Below are 15,821 nucleotides of genomic sequence, written 5' to 3'. Positions count from 1 at the left end.
GTTACGAAGAAATTAACAAATTACCTTTTTTTTTTTACTTTGGAGCAACCTGCAGGTATGTGTTAGTAGCTCCTGAGGTAATAAATAGTATGAAACCTTCTTCGACCGTTTTGATTATCTTTTTTATTTATGACATTAATAAGATTCTGTCTTTTGACAAATGTCATCATTGCCGCACATTTTCAAACAAATTGTCAAAAGCACTGCCAATGATTAATACAGTATGTTTCTTTTTGTTGTCGATTATTGGAAATAACTTTTGTTTGATAATTTATTTTTATATCTTTTGTTCTAATAAAAAAAATATTACCGTTAGAGCATTTCTGAGAAGCAACCGTACGTGGGATTTCAGGGTTAGTCCAATGGCTAAGGTCACCCTGTACATATTGTTTCGACATTAAGGATTGAAATCAGTCCAAATTTGTGCAGCAATGTAGGTTTATATTCAAATTTCGTCAAGTGGACGAAAACTAGAGCTGGACGAAAACTTGCGCAATGACCCTATAAGTTTTTAGGAAAGGATATTCGTTAAAAAAACTAAATGATTAAACAAAAAAATTTAAAGGTATTTTGTATTTTGTATTTGAAATACATTATTTTAAACACTGTAATTTGTATTTTGTATTTCAAATACCCGTCACCAAAGTAATTTGTATTTGGTATTTCAAATACTTTTAAAAATGTATTTTGTAATTTGTATTTGAAATACGTGGACGCCAGTATTTTGCCCAACCCTGGTTATCGGCTAACGAAAGAGCGAGATAGAGATAAAAACGAAACGAAACGGATTGAGCTTTGTTCAGGTAGACGCTAGGCACGCTTTTTACCAGGCCATTATATTCAAAAACTTTAATGTTCGTTATAGTGTAAACAACATTATTTGCGGTATTTGACACATTATGACTGACGTATATAGAGATGTAACTAACGCAAATCGATTGTCACAGCAAGCGGTTACGATTGGATGGCACGTAGACTGAGGTATCGAATTGTGACGTATAATGAATTTTTATTTGAGATTTAAATAAAGCTAGAATTATATGGTTTTCCCGCAAGGTAAATGCATTTAATACATCGACCGAGTAGTTCGCACCTATCGTCAATTGCGACCTAAAATGAAATATTCATATCGATTTACTTAGACGACTACCGATTCAAAACGGTGGTGTCCGGCCAACCCTAAAATTAAAAAAAAACCGGCCAAGTGCGAGTCGGACTCGCAAACGAAGGGTTCCGTACCATTATCTATAAAAACGGTCACCCATCCAAGTACTGACCCCGCCCGACGTTGCTTAAGGCGACGGTAGCGGTGGGTAAAATTTCAGATTCTGTCAATTTACCCCATTTCACACACAAGCGCACTTCACGCACACTACTTACCTCACTTTACTGGGACAGGTCAGTGACCCATCATGTTTTTTTAAGATTGGACTTTTAGTTTAGTATTGACTACTAGCCTCCTTTGAGGGTAAAAGCGTTCCATTTAAAGATGAAAGAGAAACAATGCATTTAATCTTGCTTTCCTTGTCTGTTCATGTCACACGTGACGTACCTATTTAATTCATTTGATTGTTGACTGTTTTATTACCTAATATTGCTTTGTCGAGATACGCGTTTTGTACAATTAAAGCGAATAAAACAAGATGTCATTAAGTCAGATGTAAAATGTTATTTACTACTCTATACGGTTTTTTATAAGGTGCAAAATCCATTCAATAGGAATTTAAATAAATAAAGTTTCAGCAGGGTGGCAATTCCATTTTGGCGGATAAAGCGAAAACAGAATAGTTCTATCGAACCTGCTTACAAATTTTCACGAGAATCAGTTGTGAAATGTGATCTGCAAAGGAGAACATACAAAAGCATTTTTGCCCAAGCTGAAACGGAGACCTTTGCTAACGCTCGGCCAATGATGGTTTAGGTACACCTATAAAAAATGGTTGTCCCTGCTGTAATTTTAATATCTTTATATTTCAACCGGTACAGTTTTACCTTCAAAAATAATCGGTATCGCTAAACAATAGCGGTACTAAACTACTTATACGTTCACGAAATCGGTATCTGCATAACTTGATTGTTAGTAAACTAACCTGGAAAATAATCTCAAAATCACCGAAACATTTATGTACAGTCACCTGCAATAATATGTTACGTCATTAGCGCCAACTTTGCCTCCAGGGAAACTTTGCCCAAAACGACAATTTTAAACAAATTCGTTAATGAAGAAAAAAATATAATAGTTATGGCCACCCTGCTATTTTTAGTAGAAAATAGGTTATATTTCTGACAAAACTATATACCAAATTTGTGCATAACTTGTCTTGGGAATTTTGAGTTTGAGCGAGTTGCCTAATATAGGGTATATTTCGGCGGGCAAAAAAATTATAAATAATGAATGCAAGTAGAAAAAATTGAGAACCCTTTGACAAATATTTCCGGGTTTGAGTTATAACACATGAAGCATAGATTATGTCTATTGAGATTTAAACTAAAAAGGCCTAAATACACAAAAGTTTTAGCGGTGGGCAAAGTAATCCGGTAATTTGGCATCCATACCAACATTGCCCACCACCAAAAACGGATTAGGGTTGTCACTTTCATCTAATTTACCCAACTTCGCAAGTAAAAGAAGGTTATGTTTGTACACTAAAATAAGTTTATAAATATATACTGTATTTATTTGTCTTATTATCCTTTATTTAGATGTTTTATCCCGTTAACGAATGAAAAACACAACAAAAATCATATTATTAAACTATTGTAACAGATTTTCTCAAAAGTGACAACCCTAGCCTTTGTAAAATGCTTAGGCGAGCCTTATTTGGAAATGGGCAAAAACGGGTAGGCAACATTGCCCAGCAAATTTATTTAAAAGTTTTTACACTTATGTGCTAAGTTATTAACAGGGAATGGTAGGATTGCCCAAAACCTTTAAGTGATCCTTAGACATCATCATCATACGAGCTGTATTTGAATACCAAATTGACGTGGGCAATGTTGGCAAAAACCCCGGATATCTTTGCCCGCCCTCTAAAACGCAAAAAAATGGGTAAAAACACGATAAAAAATATTTTTTTTCAAATAAACTGATGCGTTTGATCACAATGGACGTGCTGAGCAAAAAAAGTCATATGATGTGAAGTTTTTTGAAAAATTCGTTTAAAAAAAAAAGCGGGCAAAGTTGGTGATTATGACGGTACCTACTCTTCGAAGGCCGCAAAAATATGTGACATGGTCTTATGGTTCTACAAATAAGATCGTGTCAGATATTTTTGCGGCCTTCGTTGTGTAACATAAATTGCAGGCGACTGTACATTTGGAATAATTATTTTATTTAGTTTCAACGAAAGTTTCAAGTTTAGTACGAAAATACTTCAGATATGCAATATGCACAAAATGTAGACCTAATCGAAATAAAACATTGCTTTTTATAGGTAATTTATAAAACATTTGATACATAGGTATACATAATGACATAACTAAAGATGAGTCTTTAAACTTTTTTCATTTTAAGCGAGTTTTGAAGGAACATAATACTTAAATTCGACTGTAATTGTAGAGAATAACAGCAAATTAAAAATATAATGGCATGAAGAGTCGGTACTCGGTTTCTTCGTGAACAAATTTACGTGTAATTTAATGCAATTATTAAACATTATTTATTGAACGAATTATGGTTACAAAGTGAGATCTAAATCGAAAACCTCATATACCGGCCCCTTGTTTGGGAGCCCCACTTAAATCTTTATTTTATTCTGTTTTTAGTATTTGTTATTATAGCGGCAACAGAAATACATCATCTGTGAAAATTTCAACTGTCTAGCTATCACGGTTCGTGAGATACAGCCTGGTGACAGACAGACGGACGGACGGACAGACGGACGGACGGAAGGACGGACGGACGGACAGCGAAGTCTTAGTAATAGGGTCCTGTTTTACCTTTTGGGTACGGAACCCTAAAAAAAAGACGTAGAACGTAAACGTTCGCAGTGCAGTTGTTTTCCTTTGTGATTTCGATGTGCAAGACATTTTACGTAGTATTGCTGTTGTGAGTGACAGACGTCAAATACCGCAAATAATGTTGTTTATACTATAGACAAATAAGTGCTTTATTTTCTAAGCATTAGGGTTTAAATTAAGGAATCTTTTAATGCGTAAATTTAAAGCAAGTAGCGTCAATTGAACAACATTAAAAATGATTCACGACGCTTAACGAACACTCGCTAGCATCATGAATTAAGAGGCCATTTTATGTGTGACCTATCGATTTATCTTTATAAAGTACTGAAGTTAGGGGTCAAGTTATATTAGACTTTAGTGAGACGATGCAAATTAGGTTTTTTTGAAATGTGAATTGCGTGTTTTACGTTTTATTACTTCAATATGCGATTTCGTTTCGTTTCGTTCGACACACACAGGGAATCCAGTTATTTTAGAAACTGTTTTTGAAAACAGTTACTTGGTTAAAAAAAAACTGTTACGTTTCGTTTCACGGAAAACTCGAATTACTCGAAACGACCCAGCTCTAAAGTGTAGTTTACAGTACAAAATTAGCATGAAAACAAGACGCTATTACTAAGATTCCGCTGTCCGTCCGTCTGTCACCAGGCTGTATCTCGTGATCTGTGATAGCTAGACAGCTGAAATTTTCACAGATGATGTATTTCTGTTGCCGCTATAACAACAAATTCTAAAAACAGAATAAAATAAAGATTTAAGTGGGGCTCCCATACAACAAACGTGATTTTTGACCAAAGTTAAGCAACGTCGGGCGGGGTCAGTACTTGGATGGGTGACCGTTTTTATAGATAATGGTTCGGAACCCTTCGTGTGCGAGTCCGATTCGCACATGGCCGGTTTTTTGAATTTATAATTTCTATAGAACCACATTGAGGAAGCACTAGTGACTAGTATCATATTAATATAATCCAAAACTAGGCGTCAGTAAATATTCGAAATTGGAATGTTCTACATCGCGCTATCGAAATTTTTCCTGTCACGTATATATACCTCCGAGTCACATATAGGGACGTTGGTCGGGGAGGTGGGTCCTGGAGTCCGACCGAGTGCCGCTGGCATACGAACATTATCAGTCACACTTAAAGGTCAAGCGGAGCCCGACAATTAGCGCGCTTCGCGCGCTCTTACATGCAGGGCGCCTGCGGCGCCCCTCACACTTATAGGTCGGGCGAAGCCCGACATTCAGCGCGCTTCGCGCGCTCTTACATGCAGGGTGGCTGCGGCGCCCCTCACGTTTATAGGTCGGGCGAAGCCCGACATTCAGCGCGCGAAGCGCGCTCTTACTTGCAGGGCGCCTGCGGCGCCCCTCACAGTTATAGGTCGGGCGAAGCCCGACATTAAGCGCGCTTCGCGCGCTCTTTCATGCAGGGCGCCTGCGGCGCCTCTCACACTTATAGGTCGGTCGAAGCCCGACATTCAGCGCGCTTCGCGCGCTCTTACATGCAGGGCGCCTGCGGCGCCCCTCACACTTAAAGGTCGGGCGAAGCCCGATATTTAGCGCGCCTCGCGCGCTCTTACATGCAGGGTGGCTGCGGCGCCCCTCACAGTTATAGGTCGGGCGAAGCCCGACATTCAGCGCGCTTCGCGCGCTCTTACGTGCAGGGCGCCTGCGGCGCCCCTCACACTTATAGACCGCGCAAAGCCCGATATTAAGCGCGCTTCGCGCGCTCTTACATGCAGGGCGCCTGCGGCGCCCCTCACACTTATAGGTCGGGCGAAGCCCGACATTCAGCGCGCTTCGCGCGCTTTAACATACAGGGCGCCTGCGGCGCCACTCACACTTAAAGGTCGGGCAAAGCCCGACATTCAGCGCGCTTCGCGCGCTCTTACATGCAGGGCGGCTGCGGCGCCCCTCACATTTATAGGCCGGCGAAGCCCGACATTCAGCGCGCGAAGCGCGCTCTTACTTGCAGGGCGCCTGCGGCGCCCCTCACAGTTATAGGTCGGGCGAAGCCCGACATTCAGCGCGCCAAGCGCGCTCTTACTTGCAGGGCGCCTGCGGCGCCCCTCACAGTTATAGGTCGGGCGAAGCCCGACATTCAGCGCGCTTCGCGCGCTCTTACTTGCAGGGCGCCTGCGGCGCCCATCACAGTTATAGGTCGGGCGAAGCCCGACATTCAGCGCGCTTCGCGCGCTCTTTCACGCAGGGCGCCTTCGGCGCCCCTCACACTTATAGGTCGGTCGAAGCCCGACATTCAGCTCGCTTCGCGCGCTCTTACATGCAGGGCGCCTGTGGCGCCCCTCACACTTATAGGTCGGGCGAAGCCCGACATTCAGCGCGCTTCGCGCGCTTTAACATACAGGGCGCCTGCGGCGCCCCTCACACTTAAAGGTCGGGCGAAGCCCGACATTTAGCGCGCTTCGCGCGCTCTTACATGCAGGGCGGCTGCGGCGCCCCTCACAGTTATAGGTCGGGCGAAGCCCGACATTCAGCGCGCTTCGAGCGCTCTTACATGCAGGGCGCCTGCGGCGCCCCTCACACTTAAAGGTCGGGCAAAGCCCGACATTCAGCGCGCTTTGCGCGCTCTTACATGCAGGGCGCCTGCGGCACCCCTCACACTTATAGGTCGGGCGAAGCCCGACATTCAGCGCCCTTCGCGCGCTCTTACATGCAGGGCGCCTGCGGCGCCCCTCGCAGTTATAGGTCGGGCGAAGCCTGCGGCGCCCCTCACACTTATAGGTCGGGCTAAGCCCGACATTCAGCGCGCTTCGCGCGCTCTTACATGCAGGGCGCCTGCGGCGCCCCTCACACTTAAAGGTCGGGCGAAACCCGACATTCAGCGCGCTTCGGGCGCTCTTACATACAGGGCGCCTGCGGCGCCCCTCACACTTAAAAAATCGGGCGTGGCGCTTAACACATTCATTGCCACTATGTGCTACGGGTTACGCTCGTAGCGTGTAGCCACGGTTTCGCCGTATGTCGCGCGTTGTCGTTACGAACCAACGCTACGAACAGTGTACCCGACAGTCGTGTTCTTGGCCCTGAATGTGTTAAGCGTATTAAGTTGGTGTCTCTTCTTCTTCTTCGCGTTATCCCGGCACTTTGCCACTCATGCAAGCAAAACAACAAAGTATTGATTTTTGCTAAGCATTCACGCAAAGGTCAATACAATTGTATACTAAGTGTACAATAACACTATAGTCCCGCTGAAAGTGTTAATAATACTTAAACAGAGATGGCGCCACCATTACCGATGGAAGTAATGGACAAACAGTGTTGGTCATTATCGAAATGGCTTCGGTGCGATTATGGAAATGGCGTTCATGAGGTTTCGAAAGTATGGCAGGCAGTAGGTACAAAATACTATGCACTATTATTAATTATGTTTAAATAGCGCTGGTGGCTTAGCGGTAAGAGCAGACTTTCAATCCGGAGGTCGCGGGTTCAAACCCCGGCTCATATGAGTTTTTCGGAACTTATGGACGAAATATCATTTGATATTTACCAGTAGCTTTTCGATGAAGGAAAACATCGTGAGGAAACCGGACTTATCCCCTCGGGGTTGGAAGGTCATCTGGCAATCGCTTTCGTAAAAACTAGTGCCTACGCCAATTCTGGGATTATTTCCGCTAAGCGGACCCCAGGCTCCCATGTGCCGTGGCAAAATGCCGGGATAACGCAAGGAAAGAAGAAGAAAGATTGACTAACGCTAGAATGGACCGGGTCCAGGCCGAGGCTTCCGACACTACATTTTCTGTAGAAAAAGAAATGTCGGACGCCTCGGTTCCAGACGTCATTTGTGAAAATTTCAACTGTCTAGCTATCACGGTTCATGAGATACAGCCTGGTGAAGTGGTGACAGACAGACAGACAGACAGTGGAGTCTTAGTAATAGGGTCCCGTTTGGGTACGGAACCCTAAAAGGGATTTTAAATTATAACACTTTATACTCTCGCGTTTTGTACACATATTTAATTACACCAACGGGTCTCCCATAATATAATTTCATTGTTTTTACCTTAAATTACGACGTTTCAGCTGAGTTGCATCAGTTGTGATCATGATCACGGAAGGACTGACGGTGAAACGTCGGAATTTAACGTATAAACAATGAAATTATATCGCGGTAGACCCGTGTGTGTACGTAATTAAATAAGATTTTTAATTATTAAATAAAAATACGTTTTAATAAAGTGATTGTATTACAGATCACTCTTGTTAGTTTGATGTTTCATCAACAGATATCCAGCTTTTGACTCCACCAAGTGTTCAGGGGATATATTTCCATAAGCCACTGGGTTCACAGCTGACAGGGTCACTCCAGGGTGGGAGTATGATAGGGTCGCTGACACTGGCGCCGATTTTGGGGATATAGGATCTATTTTGTACTTTAACATGTTTATTTCTGAAATGAATTAAGGGTCCGTGTAAGGGTAAGACCACTGACTTATAAGACGAAGAATTCGATAAATATACTTATTTATAAGTACTTTATATAATTTTTCGTTCTTCAAACTTAAATGAGATAGGCGCGCGTGGAACAAGCGTGGTAGAGTTAGGCCAAGAAAATTCTGTAGCAATTTTGATAGCTCACGCAGTGCAAGTGTTATTTACACGTCATAAGTAATTGCATAGAAGTTTGACGCTTAAAATGACACTTGCACCGCGTGGGCTATCAAAATCGCTGCAGACTTTTCTCGGTCTGACTCTAATGTAATTTGATGCAAATTTTGAGTTGTTTAGGTACTTGTTTTCTTATGTTCGCCGGTAGAATTGACTTATGAGTCAACAATATTTATATTTAGCGGTAACCTTTACGATAATATCTTTGAACATCTAATTTGTAACTGGTCATTTACGCCCCTTGAGCTAAGCTGTTTTTGCAAAATCATAGTAAAAAATTGGGTCGTAAAGGCCACTTTTTAAGAGATATCGAAATTTTAACTATACAGAACGATAGCGCTTGGAATTCTGTTGTCAATGATAAATGTTTAAAAGCGTTTAATTGGATTTGATTTATAATATTTTACCGCGTTGGTGTGATGGAAATCTCTGTTTCACTCGGTAGCAAAGTTTACTTGTACCTAACTCTCGTAATTCTACTTTATCGAATATTTCGCTTGCTCGGGTATCAATATTAGCATGAGATAAAAATGACCTTTGCCCCCATGTAAAAGAAATAACTATTACCTACATTATATTATTTTGATTTCTCTTTTCCTGCATTTTAGATAGGTACCTATTCCAGTTATTGAAGTGTTTTAATTTTAAGTATTGGGTTTTCCGCTGTTTCAAGTAGGTACCCGTGTTCTATAATAATAATAATTAGAGTCTCGACCAACACCTAGAGAGACTCTCGCTGGGTGGTTGGATCAAGGGTCAGATGCAGAAGGCGGTAATTTTGGACACGGCGCGTATAGTACGTCGATTCCTCACTCTGCGGCCCTGACCACCGGCAGCTTGGACCCAGCCCCGCTGCCGGCGGCACCCTAGGTTAGGTTTTTTATAACGTGTTTATATATTTTTGTTATGTTTTGTAAGTGTTTTTATATTTTACTTTTATACTCACATTGTAAAACCCTAACCTAAGACCCTAATTGAATAAAAAGAATAATAATTATATTATTGTTCGATGTTTAAATACAGTTGGTTACATTGTGTACAGGCGAAATCTGGTACCTTTTGGGCCGAGGCAGTTAGGATCATCATGGGTTCGGTCTCATTTTGGATTCTTAAGGCTATTGATCGCAGGTCTGAAAAATTGAAAATAAATTGTACCTAATACAGTCATGAATGTTTCCTAAGAAGGTCTGGCCGGTCTACAATCTTTAACATAAAATAACTTAACCTCACATGACAGTATAGAGTAGTTTGCTAGTATTTTAGTTTATTTCATTACGAAATTTAATTAAATGAGAAAGAAATTAAAGTAATGAGTAATGAAGCAAACAAACATAAAACAAACAATACTATGACTGCGTCAACGTCAAGCATGTCAAAACACTTTTGTTGCATTAGTAGAGTCTGGCTAGCCAAAAATTGTTGACAGATATTTCGTTGTTGTATCACCAATTGTCTATGATTTGAAAAAAAAAGCTAAAAGTCAGTTGACAATTTATGTCATTCATTCAAATTGTTTGCGGTTTATAAGGGGTTTATTTTAAGTAATATTAATAATGTCTATACTGAGTGAGGTTCGCAAACTATTATTTAAGTTCGTAAATAATTACGACAATGTGCGAAGTCGACGTGTAGCGTTATATAACGAAAAACTGCAATGTTTACAACTTCTAAGCAAATGTAAACAAATTAGAAGGTTGGTGCTCTATAAATATTTTGATACTTAGCATTTAACATATTTGGCATAGTACTTGTGTATTTTTTTGGTGATGCATTAATATTACGGTATGATCGAGCTAGGTCTTATTTACACTACATTTCATTTTTCGCCTTGTTACAATGGTATATGGTGAGAAAGTGTTAACATATGTGTTTATCGTTGACTGTACTTCACATAGTGGTAGAAATTATGTGAGCCGGCTTTGAGTGCACGTCAACGTATATTTAACTTATATCCTTAGGTACCTTACGTGTGCACAGAAAATCAAAAATATTTTCTAGTATCAAAACTATAATTCCTACTACACAAAGTGTGACCAGCCAAAGATTTTTTGAATTTCCCGCCAAACATTTGGGTAAAATTTCAGTAGCCAGACTCTAATAGAGGAGGCGGTTCTTTTATAAATGTAGTTTGTCAAAGGACTGTCTCATTTTAATCACAGACAGAGAGAATCTACTACTTTGTCTTACACTATCTTGACAGAGAGAATTAATCTACTAGAGTCGTACCAAAAAAAGTCTGCAGCGGATTTGATAGCCCACGCGGTGCAAGTGACATTTATAGAAGTTTGACGTTTAAAAGAACACTTGCACTGCGTGGGCTATCAAATCCGCTGCAGACTTTTCTTGGTCTGACTCTACTTTGTCTAATAATATCATTGTCTTACACTAGTACTAGCACCCAAAAGAAAAGGATGAGTATAGTTTTCCTGGTTCTTACTGACTGACAAATTGGTTTGACCAACTATATAACCAAGCTAAAGCTGCGTTTCGACCCTTGTTTCGACGAGGACCCCTATTCGACAAGCGACGTTTGACGTATCGTGTTGATCTCCCGTTGATGTGGGAAAAATCATAGGTTCTCGAATAAGTACAATGTCAAAATTTGACATTAGCAATCCACTGTTAGGTGACAACCAAACCAAACCGAACTACCCCGAGCTTAGAGTTGAATTTTGGTTGTACCAAATAATATTATCCATAGTTGATCGAATCAACACTATAGAAACAACGTGCAATAAAATCAACTGTTGATTTGACGTGGATGCGAAATCTGACAGTTGTACATGTCAAATTTGGCCCTGGTTTTGACAAGGGATACTTAAGGGGACGATATCAGCCTGTCAGTTCTTCGGAGCTGTCAAATTTTGCTTTTAACTGACAGGCCGATATCGTCCGGTGGACTGATAATCAGTGGGCCCCTTTAGAGCATACAGTAATTGATTTCAGGAAGCTACGCCTCTGTCAATGTGCAAAAAATCGTAAAAAGACATTTCCATGTGTGATATGGGTTAGGCTAGACTAGACTAGAAGTTATGAAATTATGATGTATATTAAATAACACGTGCACTACGTATCTTATACCCTCAAACGAGCAATTCTTGTATAATATAGGTTTATTTATATATTTCGGTGATCTCGGAAACGGCTCTAACGATTTCGATCTAAATTTGGGGCGCAAAATCGATCTAGCTAGGTCTTATTTCTGGGAAAACGCGCATTCTTGAGTTTTTATATGTTTTCCGAGCAAAGCTCGGTCTCCAAGATATTGCTAACAAAATCGTTTCAGACTTTTCTTGGTCTAACTTTTAGATATGTTCGTGTGCGTCAAAAAGAGAGAGTGTTAATTATTTCACTGTGCACACGACAAACAGAATAAAATGGATCCACTTGACTGAATCCCCTGACTATAGTCTGTATCTTTAGGTATTTAAATAAAAGTAAACAAGATCTACCCTCTAATGGCTCCATAAGCCATGAAAACATTACACGATCAAATAATGTAGGTTAAAGTGAGGTCGTTCAGTGACTGATCCAGGCGCTTTTATATTTGGTTGGTTAACCAATAGATGTTATAACTACCCGAAAATTTACAAATTGTTTGTTTACTTTTATTTAAATACCTAAAGACACAGATTATAACTACGTAGGTACTCGACTAAATTTTTATTTATTATTTTTATTATTTATTTATTTATACTCGCCAGTTGACTAAATTACCAACCTAGTCCCAATTTTACTGGTTAAGAAGCGTGAAGATGGCTCCAAGACACCTAATTACCACTTACCTACTAATGATCAGTCCGCCATGACAGTTGTGAGTCTGCGCCAGCGCCGAGCCGCCGCGTGCGCAGCCGACCGTGATTCATTTGTTTTGACCGTGACCTCTGTTTGTGGACAGTGCATTAATACTAAGTGATTTCTGTGAGAAATAGTGCTTTAGATTTAACTAATTTTCTATAAGAAATACTGAAGTTTATTTTGATTGAAAACATTTGAGTTAGACAAAATAGTTTTAACAAAAAATTAAATAAGTTTGTTGTTGTTTTGACACAAATAAGTCTAAACTGTTGTGAGCTTCGAGCAACACGGAAGGGAGGTGGCATTCGCACTATTTCCCCTCTGCCGAGGTACAAGATTAGCGCGTCAATCTAATCTAGCGCGGGTAATAAAACTAGTTGCACTTGGATTTTTCAGTAGACCGAGTCCAGACGCCCGCAGGAACACTGCTGCAAAAAAATGCCTGTTTGCTCGGTTTTTTGTTATAAAAAGAGGTCGGGGACATCAAATTTACAAAAAGAAAGTGTTACATTTCAGATGTAATATTTTTTTTTACATATCATACGTTTAATTACATTCAAACACAATTATTATATTTTAGTCTCATGTAATTGTTGGATTTATCGATTTTGCTCGCTCAGTACAAATTGCGGATCGGTCGAGCGACAAATCCGACTTCTCATCTCTCAGAATACAATAACATACTTCAACGAAAATGTGTTAGTGTGCGTGTTGTGACACTTGTCACTCGTCCGTACACAAAAAGAGATCGAGGTTTGCAAGATTTGTCTTTGACGTGTGTCATTTTCTATGTATTTGTGTCGTCATTACAGATTTGATTTTGTATGTAAGTGTGTGAGAAGTGCGACTGTGTGCACCTTTCCCCCCGCGAAAAATGGCAGAAAGATTTGTACGGTGAGATATCGCTTGGGCCCCTCCCTTCCGATGTGTCGGAAGCCGGTGTTGCTCGAAGGTTGTGAGACATACCTACTAACATTGAATAATTTTACGGTTTTAGACTCACTTGAGTGACTAAAAACAAGTGAGTCTAAACCGTAAAATTATTCAACAAATTAAGTCTGTTTTTAGGGTTCCGTACCCAAAGGGTAAAACGGGACCCTATTACTAAGACTCCGCTGTCCGTCTGTCTGTCTGTCTGTCACCAGGCTGTTTTTCATGAACCGTGATACGTAGGCAGTTGAAATTTTCACAGTTGATGTATTTCTATTGCTGATTTATATCAGCAATAGAAATACAAATACTAAAAACAGAATAAAATAAATATTTAAGTGGGGCGCCCATACAACAAACGCGATTACATTGATGTTTTTTGCGTAATGGTACGGAACCCTTCGTGAGCGAGTCTGACTCGCACTTGGCCGATTTGTATTTGTGTTGATGTTTGACTAAAGTTACAGTTCGATGGGCCAATGTCTAGAGTCAGACCGGACCAAGCTAATTATTCTAAGACAATGTCAATTTCATATGAAAATATGACGTAATAATGACACCTTTACACTTTGTTCTAATGAAATCGGTGCAATATTAGCTTAGACAGACTACGGATTTCACCCCCATGTCTGAATCTGAACGCCTAGTGTAAATTTAATTCATAGCGTGACGAGAGTTCGCGTTTGCGTTATGTCTAATTTTGTATGGCATTTTGAACAACGCGCCAAGCGAGACGTTTTGTAAACTCAAAATCCCATACAAAATGACACTTAACACAAACACGTAGATATGTCACGACACGTTATCGAATGAAATCTGCACTAGGAGTAAGTAGTTAAGCAAAAATTAATTATTTAAAAGTACTTATTATCGATCGACACGATGACACAATTTGAAAAATATAGTTCTTCATACAGTGGAAACTGGATAAGTGGAACCTGGGTTAGTGGAAAACCTCTTTCAGTGGACCCAAGTTCTCGGTTCCAGTCCCTTGGCAACGAATTACCTCTATAAGTAGAACTTTGGGACCTCTATAAGCGGAATCCATTTTTTCGAAAATTTCTTATTTTTACCTCTGTAACTGGAAGCAGCCGTCTCCGAAACCTCTATGAGTGGAATAGCTCGGCGTTATAAAATTTGTATTTTTAATAAACCGTCACAAGGAGGGTAGTTTGTTTCGTTAACATTATGGTTCGTGTTTTAACTACGTATTTTGTATGAGATCACACATCGTTCAGTTTTTTTTTGCATTAAAGTACAATCGGTACATTGATTTATTTAACCATACTGGTTTCTCTTGCATAAATAAATATTAGGAGTGATTTTGTTTTTGTAATTTTGAAAATTGTATACGAGTACTGTGGATTATTTACAGTATTGCTTTTTTTAAAGTCAGGATTACATACCTATTTTTGTTAATACATACATATCTACATACATATTTAATAAAAGATGATTATTTAAGTCTTGATCATACCATACGTGACCTCTATAAGCGACATTACTAGCATCCACAACCTCTGTTAGCGAAAGACTCTGTAAGTGAGAAAACGTTTTATTTGAACCTGGTTAAGTGGAAAACTGGATAAATGGAAAACCTGGATAAGCGGAACTAAACAGCCGGTCCCTTGCGATTCCACTTATCCAGTTTCCACTGTACCTATAAAACTCTGTGTCTTTAGGTATAAATAAAAGTAAACAAATAATTTGTACATTTTCGGGTAGTTAACATTTATTGGCTAACCGGCCAAATACAAAACCACCTAGATCTGTCACTGAACGACCAGGGGGCCGATTTTTGAACTTAAACCGCTCGATTTCGTGTATTTCGTTCAATAATATCTCCACTACTAGGTATTTAAATTCTACTAATAGAATTGACAACGAGTGGTCAGTACCACTAGATTCCCAATTTCTATCTCTCGTATTTCAAAAATTAGCATGTCGCCGTTTTCCACCGATTTTCGAGTGACGAAATCGAACGATCGAAATTCAAAAATCGGCCCCCTGACGTTAACCTACATTATTTGATTATATGATTATGTAATGTTTTCATATTTTGTTTACTCTTTTTTAAATACCTAAAGATACCGACGAATACCTCCTTCCTTCATTTTAAAGTTATCAGATTAATTGTCTAAGCGGTTTGTATCTTAATGATATTTAAATTAACGCCATTACCAGTTTCCTGTTTCCTTAAGTTTACCATTTTCCTTATATTTTGTCTACACGGAGTCCGATTCTGATTCCAAACTTTTTACGGTTTGCACTGGTTTTGATATGAATAAATAAATATTATAAGGACATTCTTACACAATTGACAAGTCCCACGGTAAGCTCAAGAAAGCATGTGTTGTGGGTGCTCAAACAACGATATATATAATATACAAATACTTATACATAGAAAACATCCATGACTCAGGAACAAATATCTGTGCTCGTCACACAAATAAATGCCCTTACCGGGATTCGAACCCAGGACCATTGGCTTCACAGGCAGGGTCACTAC

General features: G+C 39.8%; 1 protein-coding gene and 1 long non-coding RNA gene across 3 annotated transcripts in view; both read right to left on the bottom strand.

Moving 5' to 3' along the window:
- Nucleotides 1-15,821, bottom strand: part of LOC134803394 (gastrula zinc finger protein XlCGF49.1-like) — a 294,572-nt gene that overhangs the window by 187,274 nt on the left and 91,477 nt on the right. The window lies entirely within an intron of this gene.
- LOC134803222 (uncharacterized) lies at nucleotides 8,146-9,923 on the bottom strand. Of its 2 annotated transcripts, none has more exons than XR_010145961.1 (3): nucleotides 9,815-9,923; nucleotides 9,641-9,714; nucleotides 8,146-8,366 (listed from the first exon to the last, which is right to left on the bottom strand). It is a non-coding gene; the product is annotated as an uncharacterized LOC134803222 (long non-coding RNA). The 2 variants fall into 2 exon arrangements; XR_010145962.1 differs by having other exon boundaries at nucleotides 9,810-9,922.

The sequence above is a fragment of the Cydia splendana genome, chromosome 26, assembly GCF_910591565.1.
Source record: "Cydia splendana chromosome 26, ilCydSple1.2, whole genome shotgun sequence".
Taxonomy (NCBI): domain Eukaryota; kingdom Metazoa; phylum Arthropoda; class Insecta; order Lepidoptera; family Tortricidae; genus Cydia; species Cydia splendana.
This window is presented reverse-complemented; position numbering and strand designations above follow the sequence as displayed.